Here is a 16,823-nt window from a genome sequence, read left to right on the forward strand (position 1 = left end):
TCACTTACTCCACTGTGATGCCTGAAATTGGCTTATTAGGAGCATTGAGCTTATCAGTTAAATGGATTTTTGAGTAGCTCTTCATCATCTCCCTTCAATATTGTCAGGTTTTCAGGGAAGATGTTTATAAGCCATTATACAGAGATGTCTTTTATGTGCGATAAAGAGCTCTTTCTCCAAGATCTCTACACTCACACTCCAACACATAATCAGCTTTTACAGCTATATTAAAGTCTTCAGAATAGGTGGTTGGGTTCTACAGTGGGAATCCCTGGTATATCCCTTAATTACACCATTGCTCAATACAAGACTATAGGAATGCATTTAATATAATACATACAACATTTTATCATGAAAACTGCAATTACTTTCAGTAGAACAACAGTTTCCAGCCAGAAAAGCTGACCTGACTGAAACCAAGACATGCTGAAACCAGCACTTACAGAAGAGAAAAGAGAAGAGAAGAAGAGAAGAGAAGAGAAGAGAAGAGAAGAGAAGAGAAGAGAAGAGAAGAGAAGAGAAGAGAAGAGAAGAGAAGAGAAGAGAAGAGAAGAGAAGAAGAAGAGAAGAGAGAGAAGAGAAGAGAAGAGAAGAGAAGAGAAGAGAAGAGAAGAGAAGAGAAATCTCTCCTCTGACAGGACAAATTATAAAAATGAATGCTTATACTGTAAATAGCTTTAAATGCCATAGGACCCGTGTGTAAATGAGGGTACCATTAGGCTGTGCTCATTTACACCAGGCCTCTAAGCAGCCTACAACCCCGTACAACTCCAGGATTAATTGCTGGTGCTTTGTTGGTGAATGGTCTTTTGTTAGTTCTCTCAGCAGGCATCCTGCCTCTCTGGGTGGATCGCCTCACATGAACCTGATCCACCAAGAGCTGGGGCATATCCTGTGCTCTCCCTGCACGGGAAAACAGAAGTTTTAATTGTCTCTTCTTATTATATCTCAAAACACACTTCCTTTGTGCTTGTGGAGGACGGAGCGGGAATGACAGCAGTTTAGTAACAGCGAGCCTTTTCCTAATCTTTGCAATCAGATCTTTGGGACTTTGCTACCATCACACAGAGCAATCACTTCACTCAAGTGAGAAATCAGCACAGCTTCAGTTCCTGATAAAGTTCAGCACAGGAACGAGCTAAGCCTGGGCATGCCACATCCATCTTTCTGCTTGGTGCTCTGTTTTGACAACTGCTGTGTTTGTGTCCTTTCAGATAATATTTGTCTAACACTAAGAAAATCAATCTAATTTGAGAGGCAAATTTAACATGTCTCAATCTCTACCTAGGCTCCATATGTTGTGCATTCTGGTCTGTATTAACACAGCTGAGTGCTGTGAGGCATATTAACAAATCTCATCTGCAATTTGCTACTTGTTCTAAAAGAACTTTGTTGTAGGAGTTCTGTAGACAATTCACTGCACGTGTGAAGTCAGCAGAACAACTCATTTCCTAACCCCATAAGACTCCAGTCTCTGCCTGGGATGGTTGGTTGCCAGAAGAAATGGCTCTCTCAAAAATGGAAGCACACAGTTGCCCTTCTTAGCTGCCCTATTATTCACTGTCAATCTAATGACTTCACCATTCGTTTTTTCAGGTTGATTCAGAGTTTCCTTTGGCGTTGAAAAGATCACGTTGCCTTCTCCTCTTCCCCTCCCCTCAGATAATTTTCTTCATTTTTGTTACTGCTCATTTTCAGAGCAACTTCACTCACATTTCCACCTTTTCCTCATTTCTCTCCCAAATCTATGTATTGGCCAGCTCCTCTACCAGCATACACAGATCCAGTTCCAGTGACTCTGGCAAACCCACTCCAAATCATCTCAAAGTTTGCCATGTGTTCCCCAAAACAATCAGGTAACTTCTGGAAATCATGAACATGAACAAATAAACAATCCAAAGCTGCTGTGTCTGGAAGGTTTGCACGGGAACCAACATGGTTTGATCAGGAAGATGTGCATTTTCCAGCTGACCAAATCATGTATTTTTAACTTGTAGAAGCTGTTGTTTACTCCAGGTATTTTCCTTTTCTCCACAGCTCTATTACTTAGTCTAATAAAAAGGTTCAGGTCTCTCTGCCAAGCTTTCTCATAATTAGTAACTGTGAGCAAGCTAGCTGCTGTTATCCTTGGCCACTGTGGTGACACTTGGGACATAAAACCATAAATTAGGTCACTTGTCCTCAGCAGACTCTCCATTTCCTTTCTGTATTTTTACTGCACTTTTACAAAACCGCTCGGTACAGAGAAAGAAGAAAAATAATCTCATACAGAGAACTTCTAAAATTCAGGTTAAAAAGGCAGGGAGAGGTGAAGGAGTATTTGAGAATTTTATACATCTGTGATTTCTGGGCACTGATCAGTGAGAGGATTCCCTGATCTGTGTTTATTTTTCCAGGACATCAATTTAATTTCTCTGTTTGACTCCACTGCATTCTCACCTATTGTTCTTGCTTTTCCTTTGGTGTGAACTGAAGTGGTGGTTTTTTCCAGCTTAGAAACATTTAATAGTTTTCAAGTATCTATCTCTAAATGAAAGCAGAAATTAAAGCAGTCAGTTTGCTACAAAAGACAATTTGTTTTCTTTTATAGCTTTCCTGGCTGCTCAAGGGAAATACAGTGGGGATAGAAATATTTGTAGTCTTGATAACCACTGATAATTTTTCTGTTAATTTTCTGTCAGTCTTCTGTCACTGCATTTATCTGAAAAAAACTGTGAAGTTTTCCCCTCAGTCCTGGCACAAACAGCACCATTCCCTTGGGCACAAGTCCACATTGCCCCTATTAATGTCGTGACATGACCTGAGACTTCATTTTCTCCTTCAGTACCCTTAAGCAGCTCTGAGAACATGGCAAGGACTGGATCTTGGTATTAACTCATTCGTACTCAGCCTTCATTTCTCTCCTGCTTCAGCCACGTTGGGACAATAAAGGATTGTTTTGTCTACCTAAAACTCAAAGGATTAGCTCTTTTTATAGCTTTTAATTTTATCTTCAGTAGGATGCCTCTTGCTAAATCCATCTTCCTTGGACTTGCTGTCCGTGTGGAGGAAATGAAGCCAAGTTAGGTGAAACAGATCAACTAAATATTACAAATATGCACTCATCTCTACCCCCTCTCACACAGAGCAGGCAGCAGCACTTGCTACTGAGACACATAAAGGAAAAGGATCTTTCATGAGTAAAGCTTTTCCTGAGCCACGTGGACTTGTTCTGCCTGCCTTCAGTGTGCTGAACTCACCTACAGACTTCCCATCAGTGTCTGTGACACCTTTAAGGGAATCACATCTCAAAAATATAAAGTTTGCCTCAGGAAAAGTGACAGAAACCTTTATTTAGCCCCTATCTGAAAGACTAGAGAATATTCCTGAGACCAAGAAATTATATATAGATGGACAGGGTCAAAGTTTTTTAAGACAATGCAGATTGCAGAACTTTAATTTTTCTGACATATAATGTTCTGACACCAGTCTTGATCCTGATACTTATAATGTATCACTGCAAAAATCATCCAGAAGTATAGAGAAATGGAAGAAATTTTTAAAAAATTTCATAAGGAGTTTGACTCCAGTGCTGCAGCATATCTCACAAGTACTGAGTACACAAGAGACTCTGGCTTGCTATCATTAAGAATGAATTAGAATAAACTGTGAATCCCAAAGCTCTAGTTAATAGAAGCATAAAGAGGAAATTGGCAGGTAGCAGTGAGGCAGTGGGCTGAACAGCTGCCATCAGCAAGGCCTATAAATAGATTTTTTCAAAGACATACACATTTTATTACATACAAACATAATGCAGTTTTCCACTTTGGGTTAGTAAGAGATCCTCATTGTTAAGAAACATGGAGAGCAGCCACTTCACAAGTTTGCCTCAAGAGCAGATTCAAGCACTGCACTTTTATTCAACTTCCCATGTGCTTCTCAGGCCTGCTGTCTCTGCTGCAGAGCAACACAAAGCTGATGTGTGACTCTGACTTCCCCTTGGACACATGTGCTCCCAAACTGCATTTATGTGTTGGAGGCTTGCACAAATGGGACAGGGCTGCTGGGATACTTTCCTTGAGTTTTACTGCAGCATCAGTTTCATTCCATGGTTGAGACAGTTGAAAGATGGCAACAGCTCATGTCTTGCTAGCAGCAACTAAAAATTCCTTTGTCACAGAGTATTTTAAAAAACTTGCCAGCCAATAGCATATTGCTAAAGCTTACAGGTAATTGTTTTAGCTAATCCCTAAAAGCACATGTACCCCTTTACTGTTTCCCAGACATTTATAAGCACTTTTAAAAGTAAATCTGACAGGTCTCATGCTGAGTAGAATCTGTGTGTGAGCAGGGGCAGGGCATGCAGTGCTGCTCCTGTGCAATGCTCACTCTCCACCTTGGCTTTGGCAAAAGCAGCAGCCAAGGGCTCTGAACACTCTTCAGGTGAGCAGGACAACTGCAGAACCCTTGACAGGGCTTTTCAAAACCACCTGCACTTGTCAGAATTCTTTCCAGTGCAGCCAACAGCAGCTCTACCACTGCCCCCAGTAGCAGAGTAATTAGAGCAGTGCTGAAGGGCTTTCAAATGCTTGAGATGCCCACACACAAAGGGTAAAGCAGACACAAAATGAAAACTGCTCATGCAGACACCAGCAATGACAACTGCAGATGACATGAGCTCAGATTTGGGCACCTTGCTCGCTGGAGCACCACAGAGATGGATTCAAAATGATGTTATGCTCTCTGTGAAAGTCCAAAACAGCCAACCTGCAGCTGGAATGGATCTGTAGGATTACCTCCCTGATCCAGCCTGAGATCCAACTGCACTTCATGTCAGGCCTTTCACTGGAATCATTCCTGCCAGCCTAGGTGGGGTAGAACCAAAGTCAAATGGAAAAGGGTACAGCTCCTGGTAAATCCTGCTCACTATGTAGGATGTCTGATTTCCACCCCTTCAGAGCATCTAAGAACTCAGTCTGATGATAATTCACTGGGAAATATTTCCTCAAAAAAATACTTCAGGATGGAAGCTGCCTCAGGAGAGAAACTTGAAGGAGGTACAGGAGACAAATACAGAAGGCAGATGAAAAATGCAATAGCAGGTGAGATAGAAGAAACCAAAACATACAATAGACATACAAAAAAAAGCAGGATTGGCACACAACAAGAATATGAAGCAGATTGAAACAGGTCCCTTCAACACCCTTTTTGTTGGTTCTGGTTTGGAAACAAATATGTTGATTTAGTGAGCTTTGGAGGAGTTTTTGTTTGTTCACTTCTACCTTTCAGAAATCAACAGCTTTCAACCTTAGAGTCTGAGCTAAATTCAAAGGCTTCAGAGCACAGGCAATAAAAAATGACACAGAGCAAAGAAAGGAATATTGTGTTGTAAGGCTAAATACACGCTGCAGACAGATATAATTACTCAGGTTTCCATACACCACCAATCTCAGAGCAGCAATATTAAAAGAAAGACAAAATGAGTGAGTGCCACTGAAAAATCCTTGTAGTTACACTTCTGTGCCAAACAAAGGCAGAAACCAAAGGGTCAGATGCTTTTGTTTGGAAGGGATGTTGCAAGCAGGGTTTAAGGCTGGCCACACCTGCCTCCTCCTTTGCTCTACGAGGCAAATGATGTTAAATCCACACTGTAAATCAGCTCCCAGCAAAACCACAATTCAGGCAATAGCCCTGTAGGTTTCCATTACAAAATGGACTATTAGGATTAATGTTTTGGAGATCATTTTGTTTAAATGCAATTTTGCTTCAGCATGAGCTCATGTTGTTCTAGAGGTGGGAATGATTACTGCTCTGAATGCCCTTGGAATCAAGATCTCCATATATTAAACCAAGTTTTGAATCAGACTCTAGGGAACTTTTCCCTTCTTAGTAAGTCACAGGATGGCTGGGTACAGAGACTCTGCTTCAGCTGGATGCTTAATAGAGAATCTACTCAAATTCAGGTACACAAGAAAAAAAATGCTGTGAGCAGCTCTACCCTCAGTCTCCAGGGAAATCACTTTTCATTTTGGGTATGTTGATGGATCATAGGGCAACAGCCATGGCACACACAATGAACTATTAGTGAGTTTGTCCCATAAGTTATCTGCACTTGAGATAGAGAGAAAAAAGTTTCATTTGCCTTAAAGGCAGAAATGTTCCACCAGAGGGGAATGATTGACTGACCTTGGAGCACTAAGGCTGATCATTTGGCACCAGTGTAAATGAAAAATTCAACATTACCAATGATTTTTGACTGCCCTAGAAAAACCAAATATTAATATGGTTTAATGCAGCACAATTGAAAATCCAGAATGCAATAAAACTTTCCTATCATGCTAGCACAGGGATTTCTTTGTGCTATTCATTCAAAGAGCAGGATATTCTCCCTCTCTGTTTCAAGTCATTGTTTCTGGAACTGGAACAATGTGGAATTACACCGAGTAGCTGTCACCACCCTTCCAATATATGGGCTCACAGGTGTTTTCAGCCTCACAGAAATGATAAAATTTCTGGCTGCATCTTCCCACACCTTCTGAACACAGAGTCCTGGTGTCATTTCCCTAAGAAATATTTGGATACATGCTTTGTGACACTCTTGTGAGGTACTTTGGCACTAGGAAACTGCTCCAGAGGAAAAGCTGAGACAGAAAAAGGGATTCTCTCCTGAGACAGGTGATGGTGACCTTTAGAGCTGCTAAACAGCCCAAGTCTGTGACATAGAGACCCTCAAAAGTCAGAGGCCAAATACAAGATTTCATATTTTCCTAACCCAGAATTGGGATGCAACTTGTAGGAAAAAAAAATAATAGTCTACCTTGGAATAGCGTAAAATACAAACTAGCCACAGGGGATTCACATTTTCTAATTAAATGCCGATTAAAATCAATTAAGAAGCTATAGCAGTCCTGCACTAACGAGGGAAATCGTATTATTACCTCTGCATTAAGTACTGTATCATCCACTAATTCCATTTAATCACAGGGAAATTTTTTGTAATGAAAGGACCTCGACTAATATTGCAGCAGATTTGAACAAAAAGAGATGCAGTTGCAGTGTTTCCCTGGCAAAGTAACACATTTTCCTGTCCACTAAATGCTGTGGTGGCTCTAAATGCAATCTTGTGACAATTATAAGAGGCATCATCTCCATTTTTTAATTCCTTCATGTTTGAATAGGGTTTTTTTAACTCAGAGGATTGTTAGTAGTAAATTTTACTTGTCTGGTTAAAATGCAGGTAGAATGCTAAAGTGTTGTGATACAAGATTTATAAAATCTTGCTACTGTGTCTGAAGGCTCCAGTAAGGAACAAGAAAGAGCACAAAGGTGAAGGCAATATGTGATCTAGAAAAAGAACAGAAATAGACATATTCATCAAGGTGTTAGGGGAGGAGACAAAGGGATCCAAACATCTTCAGGGTCATATGATGTCCTAACTTTCCAAACACAAGAATCATGACTGGGCAAGGAAAGAAAGCTGGATCTTTCCATTTGGTTTATAGAAAAAAGCAAATAATCTTGTGGTCTGGGTGGCACAGACCCAGCTTCTAACCAGAGCAGGAAAGACATTCCAGCAGGAGCTCTCCAGGACACACTGAGCCTTCACTAGGTTCATACAGCTAACTAGCCTCCCAGGAGCAAGTGAAAGGCTGCAGAAGTTAAAGAGCATCTCTCTTATCCAGTACTAACTTGGATAACACCCTCTGTAGTTTATTTTCTTTGTAACTTAGTGCCATTCTCCCAGAGTATGTCCTGGTAGCAAGCAATAAAGCTGATTCTCTAGTAACCTGCAGACAGCCCAGCAGCCCTCTGCTCCTTCAGGAAAAAGCAATTTTTATACTCAAGGGTGCCCTGCCCAATTCCTGGAGTGAGCCACCCCACTAGATAGGGGTTTGGGAAAGTTTTAAATGTCTGGAGAAGCCAAGCTGGAGCTGCAAAATTTGTTGTAGGAGTTTAACAGCCCTTGCCCATTTGTAGGGAATCAGAATTAGGTTGGAAGGGGAAGAGGGGCTTGGCCAATGGGAAGAGTGAAGTGAGGACCTGAAACTCAGAGCCCAGGCTTCCAGTGGCCTTTGCTGGTTGGATTCTGGTCTCTGTTTTGTAACTGCAGAACTGAATTTCAGCTTCCCATTCTCACTGGCCACTAAACCTAAATGTGACTTAAAATGCTTTACAGTGATTGTAATGTTAGGCTGAATGGTGCTGACAATTTATTTATGGGTTACCAATAATGATGATTTTAATGTGATTTCTGTACTTTCCCCATTTTTTTAATGCAATCTCTCTGTGAAACATCTTTACTCTGTGATTACACAGAGAACTGGAACAGAAGAAAATCTACAACTGTGTTTGCAAACATTACTGCAAGTGGAGGGGGAAAGGGAACAAATGTTGTCTTGGAGAGTGGCACTGCTCACCACGCTGACACTCACAGAGAGCAGGTAGGATCCTGTGCTGCCACAGCATCCTCAGGGACTTTGGGACCTGCCACACTCCAGCCAGGCCAGCTGGTCCTGCAGCCATCTCTCAAGGGTGCCCAGCATGAGCCATTCATGCAGACACACACAAAACTGCACAGGGAGGCTGGAGAAACTAAGGGCTTGCCTTGATCTTTATTTTAGAGCACAAATTCATCAGAGCAAAGTTCCTGGTAGGTGAAGAGCTACTACACTTTATTCCAAACTTAAACGGAGCATGGTGACACAGAGAGCAACAGATCCAATGATTTATGGTGACTCAGGGGGCTGAACATGGGATAAACCCACTGTAATGGAAAAGATTATTGTACCATTGGATGTATTACTTCCAGAACTCTCAGCCCCTATTGAACATTGCTGAAACCTCTGCTACTGGGGACTCTCTGGTAGCCAGACTTTGCTGTGGGTCCCAAGCCCATTAGGGCTGCAGTCCTACATACCCTGGAAACTAAACCATGGTCACTAGAGTAATTCATGGGATTTAGGGAATGAGGAAAAAAAAAAAATCAAAGAATAAAAAAGGAAACCACTAATAAGCAAAGTAATGAGCTGAAAAATGTCTGTAAAGTGAAATGGTGTTTATCTAAATCGCATCCTTGTAAAACTTTTAGCTTCTTCACAAGTCTTGACAAGAATCACCAAACAAAGAGCCTGGGCAATACAGGCACTCTCTGTCCAACAAGAGGAGACTTAGCCACGTGAGTTCTCCTCATTTTGGGCTGAGCCTTTACACCTGATGAAGATAAAAATCCAAAGAGGGGTTGGTAGTACAGCGTGCAACTGACAGAAACAACACTTTGAACGGTGTACATTGTCAGAAAAATATCCACCTTGGCTTTCTATTAAAAAGCTTGCTAAGCCTTTCTAGGACTGACAGAGAGAAGGAAATGTCTTGCAGCAGTCAAGGCTCACAGGGCAATTGTTGCAGCTTAGAGCTCATCATTTTTCCCTCCTTTCATTATTCCTCAGCCCGCTGTGGCTGACATTATGCATAACCAGCTCACAATCACTTCCTTATTGCATTTGATTTCCCATGTTTCACCCCGTGGATTTTATCTTGCTAATGAAACCCAGGGCATTTGTCCTCAGGTATTCACATGGTCCCCATTGCCAGAGAGCCTGAAGACCTGAACATCTTAATGGAGCCTTACAAATTCCACTGGCTGCTTCTGAACCACCCGAGATGAAAATAGACTTGAAGTCATTCAGGCTGGGTCACTGGTGTTGTGTATCAATTATGCAGATTCCCTCAAACGATTCTGAAAGCATCTGTCACACATGAAAGAAAAGCTCTGTGAGCCTTTCCAAACAGAAATGTCTTTTGTTCTCTGACGACTTGGGACATAAAGGTGTGAAACGAGAGGGTTCAAAGAGGCTTTCCTGTGACAGGGGGCAAGGAGAGCCTATTGCAGGGATGTGGGGAAGATAGCTTTTCATGGATGCTAAGGACTGCGGGGCTGAGGTGGGGGCTGCCTGCCCCCAGCCCAGGACTCACCCTGGGGCAGTTCTCACTGAGGGAAGAGCATAAAGGGAATTCTGTTCCCTCTCTGAGCACACAGGAACTTTGTAAGAGGAAATGTGCACAAGCACAAGGCTATGAAGGTTTCAAAGACTGTATAATGAGAGTGATATGCTGATAATCAGCTTAATTCCCATTTCAAACACCAAAGTCCTTTTGTGAATCTGGCCTTATAGACTTAATCCTGCATATAGCTTAATTAGCTTAATTGTTGGCCACGGTGGGCAGGACAGTGTGCTCTGGGGAAACTGTCCACACCCAGCAGGTCAAAGAAAAGCTCATGGTGGATGGGGCTTGGAGGGCTCTAAATGGAAATGGCTTTGTTTCAGGAACAAGAAGCCTGGGAAGAGGCTGCAGAAGTTTGTGTTCAGATAGGCAGAAGTAACTGGGACTGAATGAAGAGGAACCTCTTAAAGCTTTTCAGGACCAGAATGGTCCCATGCCCAGGGCACTGAGGATTGCTTTTTCTTTCTTGTCTCTGGACAAATGTCTAATTTCACTGCTCAGGACAGAAAAGTGCCTGTGCAAGGACTCTGTGACTTAATTCTGTTCACTCTGAAAGAGCACAGCTCAAACTGGGCTGGATTTCCTCACGTGCCACTTTCCTTTCCTGGACAGAGCCCTTGTGCTGGTACCTTGGGACACCTTGCAGCACCAACATCCCACTGCTCTGCCACTGCTTCCTGCCAGCAGGGAGAATGTCAGCCTGTGCCTCCTGTGGAGGGATCTCACAGGCATGGGAAGGGCTCTGGGACCAGAGCTGCTCTTCTGCAGGGACACAGTCTGCCACATGCCCCTCTTCAGTCACCCTACACTTCAGGGGTCTGAAGTTACACTTCCCCCGTAAATCACTAATAATTTGGCAAAAGAACCACTTGAGCATCATCCTTTCTTTAAGAACAGTATAACAGAAGATGGTCTTGGCTGGGTAACTTCTGGGAAAGTATTTTCTGTTGCATACAGGGGACATGCAATTTTACTTTATGTAGCAAAAGGCAGGTGTGTAATTGAATGAATCTCTTCCTAAGTATCCATATAAACTTTTTTAGGTGATTGAGACTACCAGAACTGAAGTGGATTTTAGAATTCTTTTTCCTTTACCCTGGTATGCATGGCTAAATGAGGAGAAAGTTGGGTCAAACTGTCTCAGTTTGTAGAAGCCTCATTAAAAAGTAAAATAAGCTATCCATCTGCAGTGAAGAAACCATTAAATGTAAGTCCCATAAATATTTACTCACGTGAAAGAAAACCTTAATCCAAAGAGTTTGAGAAACAGTCTTGTTTTACTTGTCCTACTATAAAAAGAATCTGAGCCTGCCCAACCTGATCAAGCTGCCTCTCTAATATTGTAAACACGTGTATGGAATTGGTTTTTACATTTTCCCACGAGGTCCCAGAGGACAGCATCATATTACATTACACACCAAAGCCACAAGCATTTAAACAGACAGAAAGTTCATCCTGGCTATCAGCTAGCTCCTCAGCCAGTCAGGCAAGGCAGTTAAACTGGAGTTCAAGAGCCTTTAAAGAATGGGGAGTCACCCACAATCCCAGATCTTCGTTGTACAGCAGGAACTGTGAGACTGGGGCACATTTCAACAGTCAGAAAAGGGGAAGCCATGTCCCTAAACCCCTGTCCCTGTCCCCAGGCTGTGCTGTCAGGGTGCTTTGTGCAGCAGATGAGGGATGCCTGCCTGGCAGTGGAGACTTGGCTGGAGATTGCCCTTCCTCCTGCCCAGCACAGCTCACACTGGGGCAGACCTCCACAAGCTCACCTACCAACCAGGTGCTCTGCACTCCTCAGCACATGCATTAAAGAGTAAAATTCCTGCTTTGGAGCTGCACTCCTGAATGTAATGTGAACACACCAGCTTGAGAGAGTCCCCATTCCTGCTGAGAGAGACTGGGGCCTCCCAAGCACCTCCAGCCTTCATGTTTGAAGCAAAGCCTGGCTCCTGGTAGACCCAGGCTCCCTAAGTGGTGGCACTGACACAGGTGCTGATGGACCTGTGCAGGATGGGCACTGCTGAGCTGTGACACTCCCTCTGAGTTCAGCAGCACTGCCCCTTGTACAGCTCTCATTTCTCTCTGTCTCTGCTCAGCTGAACAAAGTAGCTGTCAAACACTTCACCTCCTCTCCCCAGTGCTTGACTTGCCTGTTATTTTGGCTCCTCACACCATACTCTTTGTTTAAAGCACTAAGTATTAGCATGTCTTTCTCCCCCCACCCGTGCTCTCCAATCTGTTCTGCTGCTCCAGACAGGTGGTGTGCCTGGGCAGACCATGCATCTCCTCTTCCTCTCTGTCCTGACAGTCTCTGACCCCCTGCACACTCTGTTCACGCCTCCAGTCAATGGGCATCTGTTTTCTCCTCCTTATGGGAAGGTTTCACCAAGTGCTCACCACACTCTGCTCTCCAACAGTCATTCAGGAACTCAATAGGAATTTTTTAGAGGAATTTTGTTTCACTGTTCCTACAAAAGCCTCCTTTTCTCTTGAACACACTCGTTCAAACTTACTTTGCACTTAGTTTCTCCTGTAAAAATAAACATATGCAATATGTTTTTTCATTTAAGGCACAACTATATTATTCTATTAATTAAAAAAAAAAAATCCTTATGTACTTTTCCATTACAAAATTGTGGTCCTGACTTGCAATAAACACTCCTTACTGAAAGCTTAACTGATGCTTCAGCACAGGAGCTTATTATCATTCAGTGTTTGCTAATATAGACAGTGGCTAGAATTTATATTTCTCACAGAAGTAGTGTTTAATTTTCTCCCAGTGTTACCTACCATTAGCAGATTTGGCTTATCAGAAAATGCAGCAATCAGCATACATAACTCCCAGCCTGTAACTGGAGCAAGTTAATATTCTTCACTTGGGATAAAAAAGAAAAGTGAAGGCAGCTTTTTGAAAGGCCCCCAGTCTTACTTTTTATCCTGTGTTTTTTAAAAAAATAAACATTAATGAAAATATATTTGGCATGAATAATTTCTAGGCAGCAGAAACATTACTGAGCCTACCTCCTTTCACTCACACAAAGCCTCTGGCCATGCCCCCAGGTTGCAATTGCTGTTTTGCTGCACCCTTCTGTTGTATGAAAGATTAATGGGGTTGGGGTAACTGGTTGAGACTTTTCATGGGGTTGTACAGCAGCATTTAGTTCACATGAACATGAGGCAAGCACTGTTTGCTCTTTTGCCTGGCCCCTCCTACAAGAAGGGTTATCAGTTTGCTGTCTGTAACCACCCAGGGCCCGAGAAAAAATTTCCTTTATTTCAATTAACACAGAGAGAGTTCATTTAGACCCTCTCAGTATTCAGAAGAAAACTAAAAATGAGCTGGAGAAGCTCTATGCAGCCATGGCTGAGTCTTCAGAATGAAGTTTGCAGGAGAGCACACACATATGGGCATGGAAAGTGTGTGTGATTGCATTGATACTAACTTACAGCTTATGGAGATTATACCCAGTATCTCCAATTTTTCTGGAGATTTAATCTATAAATAGAATTTAATTTATAAATATATTAATTTATAGTAATATTCTGAATCACTCCTGTGAAGTCACCGTGTCATTTGGCTTTTCTGCTTAAAAGCCATCTTTTCCAGACATCTTCTGAGGTAATTTTGACAGGGTTTACCCTTCTTAGAACCTACCAGTATTACAGAATAAATATATTTAAAAATGTATTCTCATTTATTTTTTCCAGTACTTTATCCAGGCAAACACATGCACATTATGGATATCCACTAACTCTCCATACAAGGTGCATGTGTGATTTTATGCACATGTAAACTATGTGCAAAACAGGAATTTGGGTTCCTGCATGTAGAGCAGACATGGATGCATGCAGATAAATTCAACTGGACTGCAGTCTAGTTTTATTTCAAAAAAATCTGCATAGGGAGAAGTTGGAGTACTTCACAAAGGGATACAACAAAGGCTGCAGTATCCCCCCAAGAGGAAGGCATGGGGACTCAGAAGGCCTAAAATGCTGCCAGGATTACAGCAGAATAACAGATATTTAAACTGCTGCTTCTGATCCCCAGTTTCTGCAGCAGGGACGGAGGGAATGACTCTGGGACACAAGATCCCAAGGCTTTGATCAATCCCTACTCCTGTTCTGCTCCTGAGTCCCAACCAGTGATTTTGGGTGAGTTTATTTTTTTAAGTAACTACAGTTATCCAGTTATCCAGACTTCAACTATTATTTTTTTTTTTTAATTTTGCTACAGAGAAATACAGATGCAGCATGAAAATTATTCTGAAATTCTGTGTGGGGAATCCAGAGAGAGCCCCAGTCCTTTTTGAAAAGGATTATCCATGTCCTCATTCTCCTCTGCAGGGACAACAACAGAAGCTACTGCCATCAGTCTGTCTCCATTGCTCTGCCAAATCCAACAGGCAAGGTCCCTGCTGACACAACTCCATTAAAATCACTGGATTTTCACCTTTGGAGATTTTTTAGGGATTTCCTAGGAGGCAGAGCACAGATTGACCTTGAAAAGAAATTAAAGGCTCTGTCATTGATTGCCAATATTTGAAATTCAACAACCATAAGCTCAGGGAGGAGCAACACCTGGAAAGAATTCCACAAGTCCCGTGGATAAAAAACATGCCTAAACAAAACAAGCACATGTTTCTCTGCTTAGCCCCCAGCAATGGGAAGGGCATGTATAATGTGTGTGTAAACAGGTTTATTTCTAAGGTTTGGAGAGCCTGTGGTACACAATGCTATGGGTAATGAGTAAAGTCCTCTAAGCACACTGTCTAAACACTTGGAAAACAACAAAAATGAAGAGCCACAACATATTACAAACCTTCATTTCCAAAGCTTGGATTCCTTCATTTGAAATAATTCACATTAGAAATTGACATGGATTAAATGTTCTTGGGATCTCTTGGTACTCAACCCTAAGTGTACATGAGAAGAATTCAAAACCAGACCTCCTTTTTCCACCCAAGCTTCCTCCTCCTCCTGTGGTTTCCAATGAAGTCACCACCCCTGTAGCTCAGCACTGTTGTCACAAAGTTCAGTGAAGCTCTCTGAGCTGCATCAGGTATTTATTTAGAACCCTATGTTGACTTTAACACAAGAGCCTGTGTAGCCACATTTCACAGAGAAGAGCAAGGCACAAGGATATTTTCTGGGATTCACATTCTCTGAACCTCAGAGAAAGAAAAAAACATTGTTATCTCAATTGCTGCTCCTGTGTTGCTCACAAGTGGGATGCACTGTGGAAGATTGTTCACCTGAAGGGAATTGGTGATTGGATTCTGGTGTGAGTGCTTTGATTCCCTGACCAGTTGGATCCAGGTGGGTGTGTGGGGACTGTGGGCTGACAGTCACCAGACTCTGGGCACTTGGGTGCTTGGGCAGATTCAGTTTAGATGCAATGTAATATAGTATAGGATAATATAGTATAATAAAGTAATTAATTAGCCTTCTGATATCAATGGAGTCCTCCTCATCATTTCTCCCCACCATAGGAGTTACCTTGTTTACTATAAGCCTGTGGAATCAGATCTGCATGAGAAGAAAGAGCTATTTCAAGTAAACATCTGGGGAAAAAGGAAGGAGCCAGGAGAGCTCAGTGCTCTGCACCCATCTCGAGCTGCTAACAGCTAGGTTTGCAGTTATGGTGGGTAGGCTACACCAGGGCTGGCTGGACTCTGTCCCTGGGAATTGTCCTAAGTGCTGTCAATAGTATGCCTGGGCTGGATCTTATTTTAGCCATCCAGCTTAACCATCATCTGTCTAACTCCAGAAGTGATGCACAGCCCTCTCCTTCCACTGTGGTTCCTCTCCAAGATCAAGAGACAGAAAACCATGCCCATGTCTGTCACTGATTACCAGCCAATCCCATCCATGGGATAAGGAACATGAGGGGAGCTCTGTGCAGAGCCCAGGACATTCCCTGCACAGTGGAGTGACACTGGCTCAGGTGCTCAGTCACACAAGAGCAGTTGTGTGCCACCACCCAGCCTGGCTGGCTGTCACCTCCCATCTCCCAGGCCTGCTGATGTTGGGCTGTTTGTTTGCTATTAACACAAGGCAGCAAGGATTTGGCATGATTTACTAAATGAGTGCATTTCCCTGGTAGGACAAGCAGCAGAAACAGATCCTTCCAAGGAAAACAGTGTTCCTGAGACACAGCAACCACACTGAATGCCCTCAGCCCTCTGCAGTCACTGCTTCCCTTTTCACACTGGCTATGAGATGGAAGGGACTTTACTGCACAGCTCCAGCAAGGCTGTTCACATCAATAGATCAGACTCCTGAAACATGAGATTTGAAGGGGGCCTGGCTGATCATTTGAAGCCTCAGCAGACTGGTTAGTTACCAATTAATTAGAAACAAAACTCACTTGTTTAAAAAAAATAGGAAGCATTGGCAAAATAAGAATTAATATATTTTATCTTAGTCCACACAATGATGTGCATTTCACAGTTTAAAAAAGAAAGAAGAGATAGAAGATTAACTTGTAAGACAAAAATGTGAAATGCTCTTTGCAACTACTTTTTAAAGCAATTTTGACATCCTCAAAATGAGAAATGTTTGCTTTCCTCTTCCTTTTCTGTAGTACAGAGAAAGCAAAAGAGTGAATGAAAAAAAAAAAATCCACCCCATTTTTTGGATCACTTGGAGGACAGAGCAATAGCAAAAGTGGGCTGCTCTCTCTCAGGAAGGATGAGGGCTTGCAGAGCTCTGTGTGCAGTGGGTCTGAAACTCTCAGTGCTGCAGGAGCAGCAGGACTGCATCCCTGCCCACAGCAAGGGCATCCACAGCACAAAATCTGCCTGAATTGTGCTCCTCAGCATTGTCACCAGGGCTTTCTGCTT

This window comes from Serinus canaria, chromosome 9, assembly GCF_022539315.1.
Source record: "Serinus canaria isolate serCan28SL12 chromosome 9, serCan2020, whole genome shotgun sequence".
NCBI lineage: Eukaryota > Metazoa > Chordata > Aves > Passeriformes > Fringillidae > Serinus > Serinus canaria.